The following is a 22,911-nucleotide window of genomic DNA, read 5'->3' as shown; positions in this document are numbered from 1 at the left end:
TTCTTTCCACCATCACCACCAGCCCCCTTGCGCCAACTGATTTCTTCAAGAGATGGAACCAGGTCTAATTTATGTTTGTCTCCCCCCAACCCCGTGACAGATAGATGAATCATGTTGCCTGGAGAGGTTAAGGGATTTGACTAGAGTAGCAGCCCTGAAATGTGAGTGACTTTCATAACTCCCAGCCATGTACTTATCACAAGCATGTTGCCAGAAATGTTTTTAAATGATGTGAATTTGTGCGAAGGAGTTAGGACATAATTTTCCCATTATGTTCCTCTACACTAGCTCATTTATAAAACATACATAATAGTGATGATGATGATAATGATGATGTCATCACCACCCACCCAATTGTATCATTTTAAGGATCAACCTAAATAATATTTGTGAAAGCTTTGAAACTGGCAAAGCCATCTTATGCCGGTATATAGATTGTTGTTGCTCTAGTCTGTTATTATTTCTGTGTAATTTACAAAGTATTTCATATTCATCATCTCACTTCTCATTACACCTCTGTGAAATAGATGGTCCCGTTATCATTTCACAGACACAAGAACTGAGGCTGAGTGAGACTTAAGTATTTCAACTGTAATCATAAATGGATGAAAGAAGACTAGAACCCAGCCAGCCCTCTTTCTTTCTTCCAGCACAGCCACCAGAACAAGGCTGCAGAGTCCCTCAGGGGTGTTGTCATCATCATCTTCTGTTGAATCTGTTGCATCTTCTGTTGTGTGTTCAGGTCCTCAGGTCCCTAAAGCCCTCCTGGGTGAGCCCAGGAAAGAGACATCTCCATGAGAAATGAGAGTGAGGCCCTTCTAAGACCAGTTATGTATGTGTTAAGTGCTAGTCAGGTTTTTCATTTTATCAACACGCAGGGCTTGGACACAGAATGCTTTATAAGACAAAGCAAGTTTGATTTTGAAGTGGCCGACCATTGTCCATGTTGGACCAGCAGCAGCAGCATGTGGATATGTGGGTTCAGGCAGGAGGGGCTAACCTCTCCGTGGCTTTTGTCTCAACGGGGAGTTCCCTACCGTGACTCTCAGAGGAAATGAAGGATGATAAATCCAGCTGCTGCTTCCTGTTTCTATAATTTGGGGATTTATTTTTTTAAAGGGTAGAATGCTTTATTTTTAAACCAGTGGAAAATACCCTCAACGTGTTCCTTGTTAGTATTTCCTTGAAATCTAGATGCACTCATTTGAGCTTTAAAGGAGTGGGTGGGTGGGGGTTTGTGTGTGTGTGTGTGTGTGTGTGTGTGTGTGTGTGTGTGTGTGTATGTGTATCTGAAATTCCCATGATGCTGCCTGAGATGGCTGTCTTTCAGTTTTTCAACAACAACAACAGAATAAAAACCAAGGCCAGGCACGGTGGCTCAAGCCTGTAATCCCAGGACTTTGGGAGGCCGAGACGGGTGGATCACGAGGTCAGGAGATCAAGACCATCCTGGCTAACACGGTGAAACCCCGTCTCTACTAAAAATACAAAAAACTAGCCTGGCAAGGTGGCGGGCACCTATAGTCCCAGCTACTCCGGAGGCTGAGGCAGGAGAATGGCATAAACCCGGGAGGCGGAGCTTGCAGTGAGCTGAGATCCGGCCACTGCACTCCAGCCTGGGCGACAGAGCAAGACTCCATCTCAAAAAAAAAAAAAAAAAAGAAAACCAATTAAGGCAGATTTTACTGGGCAGGAAGCTCTATCTGAGATTGATGACAGTATGTGATTTAGAAGAGGCCTGTAATTTATAACTGTGGTATTACTATCTCTCAGGCTATGCTTGTGCAATTCAGGTCTGGTTTTTCTTCTGCTTGTGATTGTGTCATTAGTAATGAAGACCTGAGTCATTTAGGAAACACACTGCCTCCTCACATATCATTGTTTACAGACAGTAGCTGTTTGGTATAGATGATTAGGATGCAACTTTTGGAGTTTGATTATGTAGCCCCTGACTCCATAACTAAAACCAATAGGTAGAAATATATTTTTCCAGTGCCATTTTTTTTCATTTCCTAATGTAAGAGACAGAGAATGTATATGGGGTTCCAGTGGTACATCGTTCAGGAGCAGCATAGGAAATTTATTATCTGGCAAAGTAGGATTATAAGAATTTAGCAAATATACCAAATCCCCTCACTGAGTAAGAATCTTCACTCTAGGGCCGGGCGCGGTGGCTCAAGCCTGTAATCCCAGCACTTTGGGAGGCCGAGATGGGCGGATCACGAGGTCAAGAGATCGAGACCATCCTGGCTAACACGGTGAAACCCCGTCTCTACTAAAAAATACAAAAAACTAGCCGGGCGAGGTGGCGGGCGCCTGTAGTCCCAGCTACTGGGGAGGCTGAGGCAGGAGAATGGCGTAAACCCGGGAGGCGGAGCTTGCAGTGAGCTGAGATCCGGCCACTGCACTCCAGCCTGGGCGACAGAGCGAGACTCCGTCTCAAAAAAAAAAAAAAAAAGAATCTTCACTCTAATTTAAGTCCCTTAGCCCCTTCTTTCATACTCTTAAAATCATAGCTAAGATACTATTCTGCTTATAGTGAGTGATTAGTACATATTTTGTATTTATGAACCAGTAGGCCTAAGTGAGTTACTTATTCTTTTAAGAATTACGGTTACACTTTAATTAATTCAGAATAAAAAATAAATCTTCACAGCCTAAATTTAGTGAAGAGATTATACTGAATATTTGGTCTGACTTTGTTAATAACTTAAAGTTGATATTATTTCTTTGTCTCATAGTAGTTTGTAAGGATCAGATTAGTTGGAATCCATGGACTTGTCTTTTAAAAAGTGAGATAATGATAAAGACCTTAGGTAATATTGTTATTAAATGACAATTGGGTTGTTGTTTCGTTTTTTGGGGCTTTACTCCTTGTGCCCTTAGGCAGCCTTTGACTACCAGCATTTTGTCACCTTCACTTTAGGGGTTCCTTCTAATGATTTTTTTTTTAATTTGTAGAAGCAAATTTAATTTAATTTGAGTTAATCTCTAGTTTAAAATAAGCTAAGGGGGCAGGTAGGGGCTTCGTAGTGTCAGTCAGATCTGGGTTTAAATCCTGGTCCACCTTGTATTAGCTGTGTGATCTTGGTCAAATTACTCAAACTTTCAAAACCTGTTATCTCTCAGTAAAACTGAAACAGTAATACCACTGCTTAGGATGGATAGGACAATTTAATAAGCTCAAGTATGTAAGTGGTTGGTTATTCATGAGGGGTAGGGGTAGTTTTCTTCCTGTCTTCCCCTTGCCTATTAGCAGTAGCCTCAGTGTTAAGTGGCAAGATACAGCCCAAGATTTCCACGTAAAGATGTCAGGAGTGCACAGCTCCTCCCCTCATCTTTGTCCCTGTATACCATGGTCAAGGAAATGAGAAGTAAACTAGCTGCTGTAGGCCACTGACACTCTCCTTAGAAATACTAAATATTTCTTTTCCCACCATCTTCTTTTCAGTGTAATCTAACGAGTTCTCTGAATGCTTGACCTTCCCAGGACGTTTCAGCGGGTGAGAAAGCCTGACACTGCTTGGATTACTTGAATATATATAGAGCTACTCACTTATATGTCCATGCGTTTTGGGTTTTTTGTTTGTTTGTTTTTTGTTGTTTTTTTTTTTTTTAGTTATATAGTTTGTGGAATTATTTTGCAAGTTACCTTTTTGCCTTCAGACTTTTCAAAAAAGAACTTTTTAAAATTTTGTGACGGGATAAGCAGTATGGTGGTTAGCAAGGTTAGTGTTTACCAGTTTGCTGAAGGGAAAATCAAACAATGTATGTCCAAACTCTGTTTAAGAATTTCCATGGGATTCTGAATTCCTTAATCTCTGTAGTTTTATGAAGTCATAGCAACATGCCGCATACTTGAGTTATAGCTCCTTGTAGAAATATGTTTGTATAATTTGACTTTATGCTCAAAATAAGAAACAAGTAGCCATTAAAAAAAACATCTTGGTACTTTCTCACCTCTCTACCCCTTTCCCATCCTGAAAAATACACCCTCCTATCATGCCTGCCTCCCCTTCTCACTGTTGTAACCAGCCTTTTGTTTCGTCCGCAGCTGAGGTTTGAGAGGTGAATATTCACTTTCCCACATACCCTTGCATATTGTGAGCCAGATTTCTTCACCAAAAGTGCTGAGGCCAAAGTGTCAAGTGACTCTCAGCTGCCAGATCCAGCAGTCACTTTTGCCCCTTAACATGCATGACTTGCTTTTGACACCTGCAAAGCTGCTTACCACTCTCTTCCTGAAGGGGTTGCCTCCTTTGGCTTGTAGGCCAACATTCTCTTCATAGTTCTTCCTGTCCTCTGGCCCACCCTTCTTCCTCTCTGCAGAATCCTTTTCTTCTCCCAGTTCCCTAAATGCTAGTGATCCACTGGATTCTGCCTTTGGCCTTTTTTCTCTGTGTATGCTCTCCTTGGATTATCTCATCTTGCATATATAGATAGGTCATAAATCTGTAAATCCCAGATCTTTCTCTTAGGATTCAGGACAACCAACTACTGGATACCTTGACTTAAATTTATTATACCAGTACCAGCTATTCCAACTGAAAAATTGAATTGACTGGAAATCATGTTGATTATAGAGTAGTTTTCTCCATCTCCCTGCCTCCAGTCTTTCCTCCCTTCAGTCTTGCTTCTACATTCCTGGTAGAATACTTTTTAAAACGGAATTGTGACCTCATTGCCTCACTTGTTAAAACCCTTTGGTGGTTTCCTAACTGTCCCTTTCTAATTAGGATCTTACAATATTGAACTTTTCCTGAGTTGCAATCTGGAAAATCGTCCCCATCCTTCAATTTTCCAACCCTCACCCCCTGCCCCGACCCTTTGGTGTTCTGGGAAACCACAAAGGACTATCTTGCTCTCCAGTATTCTGAGATTAGACCCATCTCTGTCCTTCCTCCTGACTCCCAGATGATCCTTGTTTACCTGCCTCTATAAAACTCCAGACCCCTTCCTTTTCTTTGAGACAGCCCTCATTAATGTTTTATTGCAATAGCTTGAAGAAAATCACCTCCTTAATTGTCTGGCGCATTTTGTCTCTCACAAGTCTTACCCTGTTAATTTATTATAGTTATTATTATATCATGTTCTGTTCATTTGTAATATCTCTATATTATTTATAATAAATTACAATATATTGTTTATAAATTATTAGTATAAAATACTATTTTATGTTTATACTTTCACTTTAAGTCCTTAGTGTTTATAAAATACCTGTATTTATAAACAAAGATCAACTATAAAATAAGTCTGTCCCAATATTTCTGTTTCTAGATGCTTTTAAGAGGTGTTTTTTAGTAGTTGGAGGTTTTATTATGTTACCAACTAAACTGCTGAGACACCCAAATAGAATGACTTAAATAACATAGATGTTTATTTTCTCCTCACAGAACAGTCCAGATATGAGCAGCCAGCAACTGGCAAGATAGCACTGCTGTGCTACACACATGATTTTTAAGGTTGTCCTGCTGTCCCCATTTCTAGCCCGCAGGAAAAAAGGAAAAGGACGGCCAAGTCAAGTAGCCTTGTCTTTATGAAGGTTACCAGGAAGTTAGTTGAACTGCTTCTTACGTTCTATTGGTCCCTCTGTATTAGGCGGCCACACCTGGCTCCAAACGAGGCTGGGAAATGTTCTCTCTAGATGGGCACCTTTGCACCCAGATAAACTGGGTGGTGATGGTGGCAGGTGTCTGTTACCAAATAATGGTTTTGGGGGCACACTTAGTAGTTATCATAGGAATGGAAGACTATTTTGATTAAAAAGTCAACTTGGAGGCTGGGCGCGGTGGCTCAAGCCTGTAATCCCAGCACTTTGGGAGGCCGAGACGGGCGGATCACGAGGTCAGGAGATCGAGACCATCCTGGCTAACACGGTGAAACCCCGTCTCTACTAAAAATACAAAAACTAGCCGGGCGAGGTGGCGGGCGCCTGTAGTCCCAGCTACTCCGGAGGCTGAGGCAGGAGAATGGCGTAAACCCGGGAGGCGGAGCTTGCAGTGAGCTGAGATCCGGCCACTGCACTCCAGTCCGGGCGACAGAGCGAGACTTCGCCTCAAAAAAAAAAAAGTCAACTTGGGAGGAAATGAGTGATTAAAAATAAAAAACATCTGGACCTACCCTAAAAGCTTCAGTACTTGCCATATATAAGTAACAAGACCTAATATTTCTTTTTTCCTTCTAGAAAAGTATGCCATGCAGAGTTAAGAGTATGTAAATTTGAAAGACAGTTTGTAGCTCTTATCCTCAACCAGTGCATTTGTGGTGAAAATGGGTGGCATAGGATGCATGAGCATATTACAGACAAATGCTTGCAACGTGGAATCCTCTCTACACTTTTTAGTCTCATTACTTACATTTTCAAATTCAGTACAACTTGTGGTATCAGTTTATCACCATCTTCAAAATATTTTCTGAAAGATAATATTGATATATTTTCTAAGTGGAAGAATTATTCCTCTCCTGCTCTCTTGTATTCCTCACTCTCAAATGTGTTACATAATTTGGGTCAATTTCCTGGCTTACTAGTAACGTAATGAATATATGCTTGCCGACAAGCAAATCCTCTCAGCCCATGGTATAGGGCAGCCTCTAACCATGAGCAGCTTCAGCTGTTTCCTGATTTATGCAGTACAGATACTGTCATGTTGTACATATATTCTGATATGGAAAAGTGTGGGAAATGCTATTGTCATGGTTTGTGTCAATTGCCTCTCTTTTTGTACTCCAAAGTTTTTACTAGAAAATAATTGTAATATGTAACATCCTACCATAGTAAAAGGTCAATCCCCTTCTTAAAGAAGTAAAAATTGTCTTGCTATGTTATCCACTTTGGATGGACTATAACTGTAAAATATCTAAGATATGATGTGACTACAGATTGTTTGCCTAAAAATATCTAGACTTGTGTTTATATATCAGCCTTAAATAATGGCATCAGACCTTTCTAGCCCATGTGGCCTATAATTAGGGTGATAGTTTTTCTGGAAAGGTCCCTGGTTTTTGTTTACTATTATTGCTTATTGCTGGTCTCAGTTATCACAGTTCTTTTTACATTTATACACTTTATTGCCTTTTTAACAATTTTTACATATAGTGAAGACAGGGTCTTACTATGTTCCCAGGCTGGTCTCAAACTCCTGGGCTCAAGCAATCCTCCCAAAGTGCTTTACTGCACCTGGCTGTGTCATTTTAGATATTAGCACTGCTTACCCTAAATAATTCTGGGCAGAATGGTGGTAGTAATCCATGCTCCATCTTTTCCAAACTAATCTAAGCATGGGTGGATCTTTAAGCTCTTGGAGGGCAAGGACTGTATCTATCTTGCTCTACTCTGTGTGTGTGTGTGGTGTCTTCAGCACCTAGCACATTACCTAAGCTAAACATTTGTTGGCTCAAGCCTGTAATCCCAGCACTTTGGGAGGCCGAGACGGGCGGATCACAAGGTCAGGAGATCGAGACCATCCTGGCTAACACGGTGAAACCCCGTCTCTACTAAAATACAAAAAATTAGCTGGGCGTGTTGTCGGGCGCCTGTAGTCCCAGCTACTTGGGAGGCTGAGGCAGGAGAATGGCATGAACCCGGGAGGCGGAGCTTGCAGTGAGCTGAGATCCGGCCACTGCACTCCAGCCTGGGCCACAGAGCGAGACTCCGTCTCAAAAAAAAAAAAAAAAAGAAAATGTAAATGATTGTGAGCTTGAGGGCTTCATGACAACACAGTTGGTAAAGTCTATGATGGGCAAGATATGTTGTTGCCAACTACAAATCTTAAATACCTGACACAATGTGTAGTGTTTAGGAATGAATAGATTAATGAATGGTCACCTCAGTCTTACATATTTCTTAGCATTTGCAGCCTCTGTCTAAAGATATTGTGGTCCATCAACACATTAGACAATCCTACAATTACAGTTGTAACATGTTGTATATAAAGTCACACAAGCAACTGTTTCTTGGTTATAATGATCTGTGTTTACTGCTTTTTGATTTTATGAGGAAAAAAGATGGCATTTACTCCAACAATGATCACATCGTAGATAGATAAATTCTATCACTTGTAAGATTTAGACCTTAATTTATAACCAATGTACGATATTTTAGGCTGGAATTCCCAGTGGATGTGCCAAGAATGGCTACCGGATGGCTGAAATATCCACTCCTTTGGGCAGGGCCAGAGACCCTTTCCCTGATTTTATTCACCCTCCTCAGTTTACCCCAGGGCATATATAAATGTCCTTTCCTCTGTGGGCCATGAAGTGAAACAGATTGGGAAACACTGTTAATGACCTCTACAACTAAAATAGCAGGTGCTTAAATAAATGCATTGGCACCCTTGACATTTGAGTATGCAAAAATAATTTTTCAAAAATGTTGGGCCATTTTTTGAGAGTTAAATAGATGTGCTTTATCAGAAAGTAAATATCCAAGATTATCCAAGTCAAAAACCATAATCTTCAAAGAAGCAGTTCATCTAAAATAAGTAACAACATACTGAATTAGAAAGCATGTTCTCACATGAAGTTCACAAAAAAGTCTCACAAAAAAAGAAAGATAGTATGTTTATTTATATTTTGGACCTTCCCACCACAGGAAGGCTTAAGTGTGTTTACGAACTGCAGGCTGCTCAATTGCGATTCAGTCCTACATCTCTAATAATGGTTTATTGCAGGGGGAAGTGTTAGAAATTATAGCATCATAACAGTGGCTCTCTACTAAAATTCTGCTAGTTAAGGTAATTTGGGGAAAGGGAAGAGACCATTAATTCCAAGCACACCTTAGTTTGTGAAGGGCTTCCAGTTGAATATCCTATCAGATCTGTTTTTCTAAAGATCATTTGTTATTTTCACAAGAGCTGCACAAGTAGATGCTAAGTACTTAGAAACAGAATTAAATAAATTGAATATGAATAAAACACTTGTTTGCTTTATCAAATCCTTTGAAATAGAACAAAAGTTGTATTTAGCCAAGTTTACCAATGTATCGCTAAGTCGAAAATAAGGACTTGTTTGTATTACTTCAAAAGGCCAACCCTTTAGGGGAATTTTTATTTAGCTCTAAAATGTTTTCTCATGTCAATAATGAATTCCACTGCAATAGCGATTATATTGTCATAGGTCATTAATGATTTTTAAGTCTTCATTACGCTTCAATGAGATTAAGATCTCTGTAATATTTGACTGATGTATAGTTTAACTCTCTGTCTCCTCATCTATTGGTTTTCTTGCTTTTCTGCTCTCTCTTTTCTTCATTGATTTTTTTTTTTCTTCTCAAAGCCTTCATGATTCTTTATTTTTCCCCCATCACCACCACATTTCAAATCCTGGGTTTTCCTCAGGGGACCCCACGTTACCCAAATTTTTCTGGACATTTAAATCCAATTTTGGGGAGTTGTTAGGGTAGGAACATTCAATGAGCAGGCCTACCATGTGTTCAACATTACACTGAGTGGTGTATGTACCTTGTCACAGTTGGGTTTTATTTCCATTTCACTGATAAGGAAAGTGAAGGCCTAAGTTTACACAGTGATGTGAAACATTACCTGTGTTCCTATTTTACAGGTAAAAGGTGGAAATAGGGGTGAAAACTCAAGCAAGCTAACTCCTTAAGCCACATTCTTATCCAGTATACTACCAACTTAAGAATTGAGGCTGGGCGCGGTGGCTCAAGCTTGTAATCCCAGCACTTTGGGAGGCCGAGACGGGCGAATCACGAGGTCAGGAGATCGAGACCATCCTGGCTAACCCGGTGAAACCCTGTCTCTACTAAAAAATAAAAAAAACTAGCCGGGCGAGGTGGCGGGCGCCTGTAGTCCCAGCTACTCGGGAGGCTGAGGCAGGAGAATGGCATAAACCCGGTAGGCGGAGCTTGCAGTGAGCTGAGATCCGGCCACCGCACTCCAGCCTGGGCGACAGAGCGAGACTCCATCTCAAAAAAAAAAAAAGAATTGAATTTCTAGTTTAAATTAGCTCCATAATAGAAACTCTAGGCTATTTGTGTATAAATTAATCCATAGTAGATATCTTTATACAGGTGTAAACTATTTGCCCTAATTAGCCCATAAATCTATCCATTTTACTCAATACCTTTTCTACCACTTACAACCTAGTTTTAAATACGTCCATATATCCTTTGCCTGAAGTCAAGCAATAGCTGCTTTCCTGATCTTCCATCTTCCCTCACTAACCTGTATGCTAAGCCCAGAGTAATCTTTTAAAAGGCACAAATTTAATTTTCATCAACTTCCAATCTGCAGCTGAAAACACACCAGTGACTTAAAACTGCCCTTAGTTTGATGACATCAAACTACGCTTCTAAGCATCATCTCACCCTGCATGTTCCTGTGACTCTTCAAGCTTTGGGCACTAATCACTCACTGTACAGTTGTGAGTGATTCATTCTGTTAACAAACCTTTATTAAGTGCCTAATCTGTGCTGTGCCCTGAGGATATACAGATAAAAGAAATTGTCCTCCCGTTAGGTGGAGGCATGGAAACCCAAGAGGAGGAAGAAAGGGAGACAGACAGAACTGACAGTTCTGCAAGTGTCATGAGCAGCCATTGTCTGACTTTGCATTCATTTCTGGTCCTACTGGCTAGAATCTCCTAATAAACTACCAAGTAACCCTTTTAACTCAGTAAGCTACCTATCCAAGGATTAGAATTTGTATCTGAGTATTTTTCTCTCATACTGACTTTGAGAACTTTTTGAGGGTTAGTGAGGTAAGCATCCAGGGCAAGGTACTCAGGTACTTTTTCCAGTAATCTGTACCAAACCAGGAATGAGGACTGACAGGCTCCCAGCTCTCTGTCACCAGAGCACATATTTATGGATTTATGATCAGAGAGTCTTTTGGTCCCAAAAAATAACTGGAAAAGAATGTGGCAACTTCCTGGGACCATGGAAAGCTGCTTGGTTGTCAGGGATATGCTATGCCAGGTATATGCTAGAAGAAATACTATTAAATGTCAGTAAACTTAAAAGGAAAATGGTCAAGTTTAATCTAAGATGTCCATTTTGCAGATGGAAAGAAGCAGGAAATTTAAAAATGCAAGCAAAGCTCCCAATAGAAATCCTACTAACTGTCTCATAAACTGGATGAAGTTGGGCGATAAAGTTGAACCAAATTCTTCACTCAGTTTGGGATGACTTTCTCTGGAGCCTTTATTAAGGTCTCTTAGCTGCCAGACTCTGTTTTAGGGACTAATGAAACTATTGTCATTATCCCTTGCTCTCTTTATGTTTCCTCTAAGTTGCTTTCTCAGTAAGGACAGCTTTTGATTTTTTAAAAAATTATTTCCCTTTTTAATCCCCAGATCCCTATAGCAAAAACTCCGTAATTATTTGTTAAAGTTTCTAGTAGAGGGTACACTAAGCGGGGTCTGTAGATACTGAAGCTCTTGTGAAATTCTGCTGGCCTGAGTTCATGATTTAAGTGAATGCTGGTGATAGCTTATAGAAGAAACTGAGATTGTGTGGAATAAAATAAAATTGATTTTAGAACCTGTTTTTTATTGTTCTGTGACTAACATCTCATTTGTAAGCCCTCAAACGTGGGCCTTGACTTTTAGAATTGAGAGCTAGAAGTAAAATCAAATTCACAACAGTGTACTAACACATTTTTGTTAATTCCTAAGATACTTTGCTTTAGACCTATTAACATATTTAGAGTTCTGTTCCTTAGCTCTGAAGCAAATTTGCTCTGTGAATAGCACTACACTAGGGAGAAATCCTAAAAGAGACACTAAAATGTAATTTGTGTAAAGTTCTTTTTATATTTCACAAGTTATGAATTTTCTATAGTCTTGTTCTTTTAGGTGTTAAATGGATTTATAAAAAGCTTTTGGTGGTTAGAAAAATGAATGGTTTTTGCCCAGTGCGAAATCTGAGATCAGTTTTATGTAAGGAGTGTTTCTTAAAACCTTGAGATTTTTTCCGTAAAAAAAAATTATTTCAGTTATTTTTGAGGTATCTAAACCAAAATAGCATTAGAAAGGAACTATTTTTAAAAGTTTAATTTCTTATCATAATCTTTTAAGAGGGAGTGACACTAGTGACTTACTTTTCATTTCTGCATAGAGTTATATCAGCTATAGAGTATTTTGTATGCTTGTAATACCCATAACTATGAACACTTAAATAATACAGTAATACAGAGGCCTATTGGAAAAAAACTAAATCATTCCTTTTTCCCCTATTGCTTCTGAAGCATTTGTTATTTTCTTTAACCATATAAATTTTTGATATCTGATTTGGGTGTGGTGTGTGAGTATCTGTGTGTACATACACATATGTGCTTACACGTTTGTTGAGTGTTGAGGAAGGCTTATTGTAGAGAGGTTGTAGCTCGTTATAAACTGTAATTTGTTCTCATTTGATTTATTTCAATGAAAGATTTGAGAATTTGATCCTCATAAGTCTCTTACATGTTCTCCCATTTGCCCAGGTTGACCAAGAGGGCTGACTTTTTTCCCTGCAGAAAGAAAGTGAAAGTTGGTATTTGATTAGGTAGTTAATTCATGCCTACATGGAAAATTACAGACCAGATGTGGTGGCCCATGTCTGTAATCCCAACACTTTGGGAGGCCAAGGCGGGTGAATCACTTGAGTCCAGGAGTTCAAGACCAGCCTGGGCAATATGGTGAAACCCTGTCCCTACTAAAAATACAAAAAATTAGCTGAGCTACTCCAGAGGCTGAGGTGGGAGAATCACCTGAGCCCAGGAGGTTAAGCTGCAATGAGCCAAGATCACGCCACTGCACTGTAGCGTGGACAACTGGAGTGAGATCCTATTTCAAAAAAAACAAAGCAAACTAAAAAAGAATAAGTATAATTGAGTATTATACTGATTATATTAATCAAGCCATTTGCTGCTTTATACATTAAACTCTTATTTAAATAATATTTCAAAGCCATTTGGCTTCCTTCTTTTAATAGGGGTACTAAGACCTCCTAGTGCAGATAAACTTTTAAAGTTATTTTTATTTTTATTTTTATTTTTATTTTGAGAGAGAGTCTTGCGCTGTTGCCCAGGTTGGAGTGCAATGGTGCAATCTCAGCTCACTGCAACCTGTGCCTCCCAGGTTCAAGCGATTCTCCTTCCTCAGCCTCCTGAGTAGCTGGGATTCCAGGCACCTGCCACCCAGCTAATTTTTATATTTGTAGTAGAGTCAGGGTTTCACCATGTTGGTCAGGCTGGTCTCGAACTCATGACCTCAGGTGATCTGTCCGCCTCAGCCTTCCACAGTGCTGGGATTTCACAGGTGTGAGCCGCTGCACCCGGCCAACTTTAAAGTTTTAATTTAGGTGATTATATTCTGTTTTAATGCTAGGATTTTCTTGTATTGCTCATAACAATCTCATAAATATATGTTTTCCAGCAGTCACCAAGCTACCCACATTTACCCTGGCTAAGAAATGTGAACAAAGAGCAGGATTTGAATCCAGGTCTCTTGGGCATCAGAGTTGTGCTCTTTATAGTACCATTTGCCACCTCTTCATATAACTAATTTTTTTGTTGTTTTTGGAGATGGAGTTTTGCTCTTGTTGCCCAGGCTGGAGTGCAGTGGGGCAATCTTGGCTCACTGAAACCTCTGCCTCCCAGGTACAAGCTATTCTCATACTTCAGCCTCCCAATAGCTGGGATTACAGGAACTTGCACGCCTGGCTAATTTTTTGTATTTTTAGTAGAGACGGGATTTCATCATGTTGGCCAGGCTGGTCTCGGGCTCCTGACCTCAGGTGATCCACCTGCCTTGGCCTCCCAAAGTGCTAGGATTACAAGCATAAGCCACTGCGTCTGGCCAATAATTTTAATTTAAACACATCTAAAAGAATAAATAAAATTGAATGCCAAATGTTTATCATCAGTCATTTATTCTAGGATTACTCTATGTATATGGTGCTACATGCTAGTTCAAAAATTCAACGAATTGCCCTAGTCATCTTCAGTTAAAGATTAAGACAGACTTTTCTCCTCAATGATTCTTTTTTTTCTTTTTTAAATTCAGATTCAGCAAACATCTTTGGGGACTTACTTTGTGCCAGACCTAAACCAGGTGTTCCTAATACATTACACTATGAGGTGGTTTTTATTATTAAGATTTTACAGAGGAGGCATGAATGTTAGAGAGGTAATAACATAAGCCATCTTTTAAAAACATACTTGAACTTAGAATGTAGTCTAGCATGAATAGCTACAATAGGCCACACCCATATCTACCTTCACTATCCTATTTCTGTTGAAAGGCATTTTAGGCAGTAAAAATAAACAAAGGTTGAGATCTGGTTTATTTATTTAACAGCTTTATGGAGATAAAATTTACATACCATACAGTTTACCCATTTGAAGTATATAATTCAGTGTTTTTTAGTGTAACCACAGGATTGCCCAACGACTGTGTCTTCTGATTTTTAAACTGTTATTGAATTTTTTCGTTACTACTAACCATACGTTTGAATAAGAAAACAGGATCATAATTCTAAAATGATTTAGATTCAACCCTGTTATTTTCAGATTTAGTTTTTTTTCAACCAAAGTTGAAAGATATTTTTCGAATATCTTGTTCATTATTCAGGTTGTGAATAATAGATCCAGAGCAAATGAATAGTATAGCTTTGAAAAAGGCGTGGGTGCAGATGTGTAGGAATGCCAGGTATGGTTGGTTGATGCCGATGGTAACTATTATTAAACCTAGCTGGCTTGAGGTCGAGAAGGCTACGATTTTTTTAATGTCATTTTGTGTTAAAGCGCAGATTGCTATAAATAGGGTGGTAATGGCTTCTAGCAATAACTTTGCCTTTTCAGTTCTAGTACAAAAAGCTTTCTTGACTTCTACAAGAAATGTTTGCTTGCAGGAATGTTAAACTGATTTTCATGTGTGCCATTGACCAAGAAAAGCTTTGGAATGTGAAATCTGCTTCCACATAATGTAATTATTTAAGTCTGTTGCAATAGTCGTACTATAAAGGAGAAATCAAAGAATATATGCAATTAATACTTAATAAATATGCTGTTCTCAAGTTAAAAAACAAAAATCCCTTGGTAACCATTTATAGCCATTCTGAGTTCTGATTCACTAAGGAGATCAAACCTCAAGATATGGATAGGATGCAGAGAAACCAGGTGCTGATCTCTTCTCTCATTGGCTTAACTTCACATTAGAAAGAATCATATTGTTATGATGGTCATACTTCCCAAAGCAATATTTAGATCCGGTGCTATTCCTATCAAACTACCAGTGTCATTTTTCACAGAATTAGAAAAAACTATTCTAAAATTCACATGGAACCCAAAAAAAAAGCCAAATCGCCAAACCAATCCTAAACAAAAAGAACAAAGCTGGAGACATCACATTACGTGACTTCAAACTATACTACAAGACTACAGTAACCAAAACAGCATGGTACTGATACAAAAGCAGACACACATACCACTGGAACAGGACAGAGAGTCCACAAAATTACACACATACAACCACCTGATATTTGTGACAAAGTCGACAATAACAAACAATGGGAAATGGACTCCCTATTCAATAAATGGTGCTGGGATAACTGGCTAGCCATATGAAGAAGATTGAAACTGGATCCCTTGCTTTCACCATATACAAAAACTAACTCAAGATGGATTAAAGGCTTAAATGTAAGACCTAAAACAATAAAATCTGTAGAAGAAAACCTAAAAAATACTACTCTGGATGTTGGTCTTGGCAAAGAATTTATGACTATGTCCCCAAAGGCAATTGCAACAAAAACAAAAATTGACAAGTAGGACCTAATTAAACTGAAGAGCTTCTTCACAGCAAATTAAACTATCAACAGTTAACAGACAGCATACAGAATGGGAGAAAATACTTGCAAACTATGCATCTGACAAAGGTCTAATATCCAGAATCTATAAGGAACTTAAATCCACAAGCAAAAAACAATCCCATTTAAAAATGGGCAAAGGACATGAACAAACACTTCTCAAAAGAAAACATACATGGGGCCAACAAATATATTTAAAAATGCTCATCATCACTAATCATTAGAGAAATGCAAATCAAAAAGACAGTGAGATACCCTCTCACACCAGAATGGCTATTATTAAAAAGTCAAAAAACGCCAGATGCTGGCAAGGTTGCAGAGAAAAGAGAACACTTATGCACTGCTTGTAGGGATGTAAATTAGTTCAGCCACTGTGGAAAGCAATGTGGAGATTTCTCAAAAGAGTTAAAACAGAACTGTAATTCAACCCAGCAATCTCTATTGTGTATATACCCAAAGGAAAACAAATCATTCTACAAAAAAGACGTGTACTTGTATGTTCATTGCAGCACTGCTCACAGTAGCAAAGACATGGAATCAACCAAGATGTCCGTCGACAGTGGACTGGATTTTTGTATGGTACATATACACCATGGAATACTATGCAACCATAAAAAAAGAATGAATCATGTTTTTTGCAGCAACATGGATGCAGCTGCAGGCCATTATCCTAGGCAAAGTAAGGCAGGAACATAAAACCAAATACCACATGTTCTCACTTATAAGTGGGAGCTAAACACTGAATACACATGGATACAAAGAAGGGAACAATAGACACAGGGGCCTGCTTAATGGGGGAGGGAAAGGAGGGGGGTTGGGTTGGAAGGCTCCCTGTTAGGTGCTATGCTCATTACCTTGATCAGGAGTCCCCAACCCCTGGGCCACAGGTTGCTACTGATCCATAGCCTGTTAGGAACCTGGCTGCACAGCACGAGGTGAGCAGCAGGAGAGTGAGCAGAGCTACATCTGTATTTACACCCATTCCCCATTGCTCACATTACTGCCTGAGCTCTGCCTCATGTCAGATCAGCAGCAGCATTAGATTCTCATAGGAGCATGGGTTCCCTATTGTGAACTGTGAAGTCAAGGGATCTAGATTCTGCTATCCTTGTGATAACCTAATGTCCGATGATCTGTCACTGTCTCCCATCACTCTCAGATGGGACCGTCTAATTGCAGGAAAAGCTCAGGGATCGCACTGATTCTACATTATGGTGAGTTGTATCATTATTTCATTATATATTACAGTGTAATAATAGAAATAAAGTACATAATAAATGTGATGCACTTGAGTTAGCCCGAAACCATCCCCCTCCCCCATCCGTGGAAAAATTGTCTTCCATGAAACCAGTCTTTGGTGCCAAAAAGGTTGGGGACTGCTGACCTTGGTGATGGGATCATTCATACACCAAGCCTCAGCAACTAGTTTACCCATGTTACAAACCTGAACCTAAAGTAAGTCACTTGAGGATCATAATGTACTTAATATACTATATTATATAAATATGTGTTCAATATACTTTATACATATACACACTCAGTGTATATGAAAACCTACTTTTGTTTTCAAATTGCTTGTTCATCGTTAATTCGGTTGATGGTTGAAATACCCCCCTGGTAGGAAGGGCATATGTCATTATCCCCATTTTTGGTGGGTAAAATGGTATAACAGATGCATTAATTCAAGTCCTGTGGCTAACATTGCTGGAAAGTACTGGTTTTCTACCTTATGGCCTGGGCACTTTCTTAAGCCTGTAGTTAACATCCATGCTTTGGTTTCCATACTTTGGCTTACTCATGAGATGTGATATCTGTACAGGCATATACTAGACCAATAACTGGGATAGCATTAAAATTATTTGTAGTTTCTCTAGCACATCATTTATCTCATGCTATGCCTTTGCCCTTGCTATTTCTTCAGTCAAAATTGTTTTCCCTCCTCTCCCCACCACCTCATGTCTCACCCTTCCTTCATCTCTCAGCTCAAAACCACACCTCTGTGAAATTCTCCCAGTAACTACATGCAGACTTGGGCTTGCCCCATCCTGTGCATCTGCTATACTTTGTATTAACTTCATATTACTTTGTATTAATGCCCTCACTATTAGGTTGGTGCAACTTTTGCCATTAAAAGTAGTGGCAAAAACTGCAATCACTTTCACACCAACCTAATATGTTGTAATTGTACCCTTATTTCTTATCATCCTGCATTAGACTGGGATCTCCTTGAGGGCAAGGATCTATATTAGATCATCTCTGCATTCCCCTCCATGGTGCTAGGCACAGGGCTGGTGGCTTTCTTGAATTCCTAGTGAATATCAGGAAGGGATGGTGGTGTTTACATAATTTCATTGCTTTGTCACCTTTAAGCCAAGGACAACAGTGAGGAGTTTCCTCCTTCAATAGCCAACCCTTAGCCAATAACACAGCCATTGGATGATTCGTGGTAGAGAAAAATATTTAGAGATGAAAGATTCTTTTAGCTCTCTCACTTAATTAGCTCAGAGAGGTCATTTAAGCTTTCTGAGCCTCAGGTTTCCTCATACTGTTGGGCAGTAGTAATGCCTAGACCACTGGGTTATTATGAAAATAAATAGAGATCTTGTATAGGAAAGTAGCTTGCAAACTGAAAAGCACTGCAAACATGAGAAATAAAGAAGAAAAGGTAATCTGGTAGGAAGAACATGTGCTTTGGCCTTAGGTGGGATTTTCAATCCAGACTCTGCTACTAATTATTTAATGTCCACAACTTCTGTGAGTCTATTTCTTCCCCTCTCAAGGGTAAATAACAACACTTTGACTGCTTAGAGTAATGTTGCGAAGGTTAAATAGTATTCAGGCAGTGTTCCACTGTGTTCCACCTGTGTACGCTCAACTTTTTCCACCCAGACCTTTCAGATATTGTATGTTCCTTCCTCTGCACCTTCTTTTCTATGGCAGAATCAGTCCTTTGTACTCCAGGGAAAGCAGGCACCTACTCTCAGGCGGGGGAAATAAATAGTGAGGAGAGATCACCAGAGGAAGAGACAGGCTTCCCTGGCATGTAATCCCAGCCAGCAGGGATGTGCCTTGGGACAGGGCGGAGGCACAGCCTCAGTGTCATGTCACGGCGCATTCCTAGGACAGCTGGTTCTGCGGCAACTTCTTTTTACCATTTCCTTTGAAACTTTTTATTGAAGTGAAAGTGTACATACCAAAAACATTTTATTGAAGTGGAAGCCTGAGTGTACAGATCACATTTTATAAATTGAACACACCCGTGTAACCAGAGCATTCATTCTTGCCTAGTGTTCTATTTTATAAATATACCACATCTTTTTTTTTTTATTCTACAGTTGATAGGCATTTGGATAGCTTACAATTTAGAGCTAATACAAATGGTGCTGCTATGAACATTCTCATACATGTTTTTGGATGCATATGTACCTGTGTTTCTTACAGGTATATACCTAGCAGTGGAATTGCAGTATCATAGAGTGTGCTTATGCTCAATTTTAGTAGATAATACTAAAACATTTCCCAGAGTTTCCCAACATTGACACACTCACCAGCAGTATTTGCGTTCCAGTTGCTCCAACATCCCCACCGGCACTTAGTATTATCTGTCATTTTAATTTTAGGAATTCTGGTGGATTTTATAATTTCATACAACATTTGGAAATAGAGCCACTCTCTTAGCCCCCCAAAGCTTAAACTTTTGTACATTTATTTTCTGGAATGTGCGCTGTATAAAACTGGGAAGTTGTATCAGATGTAAAGCTCCTAGTACAGTGCTTGCCACGTGGAAGGAAAATAACAAGTGATAGCCACTATTACTGTCACCATTATCATCATTGCTAAATGCCATCTGTGTTCTTCAAGGGTGAGAGTAGGGCATGGTGGATTACAAAGGTGAATAAGACATATTCTCTGCCTACAAGGAGCTCAAGATCTAGTGGAAGAGATCGAGATTAGAAACAGATTTTGTTTTTGTTTTTGAGGCGGAGTCTTGCTCTGTTGCCCAGGCTGGAGTGCTGTGGCACGATCTCGCCTCACTGCAACCTCTGCCACCTGGGTTCGAGTTCTTCCTGCCTCAGCCTCCTGAGTAGCTGGGATTATAGGCGCCTGGCACCAAGCCTCACTAATTTTTGTATTTTTAGTAGAGATGGGGTTTTGCCATGTTGGCCAGGCTGGTCTCAAACTTCTGACCTCAGGTGATCTGCTCACCTCGGCCTCCCAAAGTGCTGGGATTACAGACATGAGCCACCATGCCCGGCCTACAAACAGATTATTATTAGACAATTTGATAGCAATTTGAAGGAAAAGGTAGTGCTTGAGCTAGCACTTATTAAGGAAAAGTTCGATAGAAAGAAAAAAGAGAAATGGGCTGGAGAAAACAGCAAGGGCATAAAACTTCTGGTGGGGGGTGGCAGAGTAGACAATGTGCTGGAAGAGAGGAGCTCATCTGAGGTTGGAGTAGTCGTGCGCTGCCTGTTATTCAGTATTACCTTTCTTGCAGGGAGTCTGGGGCCAGAGCTGGTGACAGCGTGTGAAGTTACAGTACTCTGGATTCTGTTGCTGTGCCCACTGCCACTACCTTTGAACTTTTCTTTTCCCACTGGGAAGGTGGACAGCCTCTTCTGTTTCGTGGGATCAAAGCCTGTCCTGAGTACAAGGTGCTTGAAAACTACCATTGACACTTCAACAGCTGCAAAATAACACTGGTTGCAAGGATCCAACAATGTCTCTGCTGTATGGTCCTTTAACTATTTATTTTTATGCTGAGACCTGGCTTAGAGTGTTCATTCTTGCATAGATCAAGGTTGCTTTGTGGTAGCAATTCAGTTTAATAACATGCTCCTCTGCCCAATACCATCTGTAGATGTTAATAAATGTTCTCAAGGAATTTTTAGGATGCTGAAGATGATGATCAAGATCTCAAAATCATTTCATTGATTGAGCACCTACTGTGTATCAGGCATTGGATACATAGGACGAAGAAGGAAGTTGGACATAGTGCATGTCTTCATTGAATTGGTAATCCAATGGGTGATCAGACAAGTAAATACAGTGTGATAAGAGCTGTGATGGGCGGGGGTACAGAGTTCTGTGAGAACACATCAAAGAAGCACCTCACCCATACTAGGGGATCAGGGAAAGCTTTCTGGAAAAGGCTGCAGAAACCTGATAGCCTGGTGAAGAGGAGTAGGGAGGAAGTAATCAAGGCAGAGGAAACAAAGTGTTGGAGAGGCTGAACACAAGGGAGAGAATGGCTTGTTAGAGAAACTGGCAGAAGTTACTGGCCTAGAACAGAGAGAGCCTGGAGAGTTTTTACCAAGGGACCCATGGCAAGATGGAAAAGGGATTAAAGGAGGTAAAGACTGGCAGCAGAAAGACCAGTTGTGATAATCATGGTGTAAAAGACAAATAACCAATGTCCTCAGTACACTGACTTTCAAAATTCACTTCTCTCTCAATCCGCCAACGTAGACATCCTGGTCTCCCTAGAACCAAATACAACTACAGTCACATGTCACTTAATAGGGATACCTTCTGAAAAATGTGGTGTTAGGCAATTTCATTGTTGCGTGAATATCAGAGTGTACTTACACAAAGCTAGATGATGTGTGTGTGTATATGCATGTATGTATGTATTCATATGGAAAACCAAATTCCCAACATCATTACTGAATATCAGTCCTTCCCTCTACTTCAGGAGTCTCCAGTCCCCAGGCTGCAGACTGGTACCTGTCAATGGCTGTTAGGAACTGGGCTGCACGGCAGTAGGTGAGCAGCAGGAGAGTGAGCATTACTGCCTGAGCTCCACTTTGTGTCAGATCAGCAGCAGCATTAGATTCTCATAGTAGCGTGAACCCTGTTGTGAGCTCCGCAGGTGAGGGATCTAGGTTGTGCACACCTTATGAGAATCTAATGCCTGATGATCCAACCGAGATGAAACAATTTCAACCCAAAACCATCTCTCCCCGCGACGCCCATTTGTGGGAAAAATTGCCTTCTACAAAACTTGTCTGTGGTGCCAAAAAGGTTGAGGACCACTGCCCGACTTGATCTGTAATGCCAATGTTTAGTGCTCTGTATCAGATTTCTATGTACTTCATTATAAAATGGAGTCTTGCTCTGTCACCCAGGCTGGAGTTCAGTGGTGTGATCTTGTCTCACCGCAACCTCCTTCCTCCTCCCGGGTTCAAGCAATTCTTCTGCCTCAGCCTCCCAAGTAGCTGGGATTACAAGTGTGCACCACTATGCCTGCTAAATTTTTGTATTTTTAATAGAGATGGGGTTTCACCATATTGGCCAGGCTGGTCTCAAACTCCTGCCTCAAATGATCCACCCACCTCGGCCTCCCAAAGTGCTGGGATTATAGGCATGAGCCACCATCTTGTATCTTATGGGGCCACCATCATATATGCAGTCCATTGTTGACCAAAACACCATGATGCAGTTCATGACTCTATTTAAAAACTAAAGAAAAATCCTATTTGAAGGAAATATTACATGCAAAAAAAAAAAAAAATCTATTGTTCCTGTTACTCATGCAGATGACCCTTTAAAGCCATGGTCCCCAGGTGTGATTGTTACATTGTTTGCCAGAAATAAACCTGTGCAAGGTGTACTCTCTAGTCTCTGTACATGAAGTAAGAGTCATTCTGTATAACCTGCAGCTTGATGCTGTGTTTTGTGCATTCTAGATAGGAACTGAAGAGCTCAAAATGACATGAGGTTGAGCTGTTTCTCATTTAGTTTAGCTTGCTATGATTCCAGTAGCCTTTCTTCCTGCTTACCCAAGCCATTCATGAAAGCAAAACCCACACAAGATACAGGAGCTCAGAATAAAAGGGATTCAAGTGGGCGTGTTATCTCCCACTTCCCCAACTAAGGTACAAATGGTTATTTTGCTTTTTTTCACTTGCTTGGTAATTTTTTTTTTTTTTTTTTTTTTTACAAACACTGGATACCAGGCATTTCATACTTAAGCCCTGAAGTCTGGGAATGTGATTTCTAACAATTTTATGTTTGGAGTTCTTAGGCCTATGTTTACCTGCTTACATAAGAGGTATTTCGCTTACAAAACTAACTACAGATGTGATCATTGCTGTAGTATT

The 22,911-nt window shown here is 40.0% G+C and overlaps 1 protein-coding gene across 14 annotated transcripts in view; it reads left to right on the top strand.

Moving 5' to 3' along the window:
* LRRC8D (leucine rich repeat containing 8 VRAC subunit D) overlaps window positions 1-22,911 on the top strand; it is a 138,361-nt gene that overhangs the window by 87,792 nt on the left and 27,658 nt on the right. The window contains exons 1-2 of one of the 14 annotated variants that reach the window (XM_023207907.1): window positions 20,511-20,824; window positions 21,504-21,574. The exons of 9 other annotated variants lie outside the window; for them this stretch is intronic. The gene's annotated coding sequence lies outside the window, so the exon portion shown is untranslated. Of the gene's footprint in view, window positions 1-3,451; window positions 3,510-20,306; window positions 20,464-20,510; window positions 20,825-21,503; window positions 21,575-22,911 lie in introns of those variants that run through there. 4 more of the 14 variants (XR_002730831.2, XM_023207899.2, XM_023207891.2 and 1 more) reach the window with 4 other exon arrangements.

Source organism: Piliocolobus tephrosceles, chromosome 1 (assembly GCF_002776525.5).
Source record: "Piliocolobus tephrosceles isolate RC106 chromosome 1, ASM277652v3, whole genome shotgun sequence".
NCBI classification, from domain to species: domain Eukaryota; kingdom Metazoa; phylum Chordata; class Mammalia; order Primates; family Cercopithecidae; genus Piliocolobus; species Piliocolobus tephrosceles.
This window is presented reverse-complemented; position numbering and strand designations above follow the sequence as displayed.